The sequence below is a fragment of the Silene latifolia genome, chromosome X (genome assembly GCF_048544455.1).
Source record: "Silene latifolia isolate original U9 population chromosome X, ASM4854445v1, whole genome shotgun sequence".
NCBI lineage: Eukaryota > Viridiplantae > Streptophyta > Magnoliopsida > Caryophyllales > Caryophyllaceae > Silene > Silene latifolia.
The window spans coordinates 282,090,757-282,091,630 of NC_133537.1; positions in this window are offsets into that span (position 1 = coordinate 282,090,757).

Consider the following 874-nt stretch of genomic DNA (forward strand, 5'->3'; position numbering starts at 1 on the left):
GAAAAAAGATGAAAAACGTTTGAACGAAATCGATTTTTGCTCCTATATTCTTATTCTATATCTTATGAGGAGTTGATATTATTCGGTTTGGTGAGTTTGTATGCCGAATTAAGGGCATTGTGCATAATTTTGATGGGTTATAAGCAGATATGGTTCATTTGGTTCTGTTTAGGTAGCTAGCTCGGCTAATACCCTCACATATCCAAAAATGTTTTGCCCCTTCTTACCCATTACCTCACTTTTCCATATTTTTGTAAGCCCTCGGCTGTGATGGGACCTTGATTGGTTGGAATGTATGTGTACGGTAGCTAGAATTGTCTATCATACTACATTATATGCATGTTTATGTGAGTCATAGTTTAGGTGAGCGACTATATTTCTTTCTCTCTTACATTTATATACTTACCCTTTGCTTCATGAGAGAAGAGTGGCCCGTGAGAGTCCAAGTTTGAAGGTCTTGCAAGGTCGACAATTCAGCTTTATGATAAACATCTTATAACTCGTTTGCGTTTGACAGTTTTTTGCTATAAGTGTTAGTTTGCTTGCATTAAATTGGTTTAAGTGGGCATTTGTAGCTGGCTCTGAGTTTTTATCCCGTTCCATTAGTTAGTTTAATACAATTTGCTTAGGGACAAGCAAAGGTTTGGTTTGGGGAGATTTGATACGTGCATTTTATATAGTCCTTTTGAGCCTCATATGCATGTATTTCTATGTAATTCCCGTGGTTTTAGGCTACGAAATGCCCCGAACAGTCTATTTTGGTTCATTTGGCTTTAATTGCAGGAACGAACCCGGAAGAAGCAGAATCGAGCCTTTTACTGTCCTTTTAGCTTTCATTTAGGAGATGGAATATTTGGAGCGGAAATACCACTAC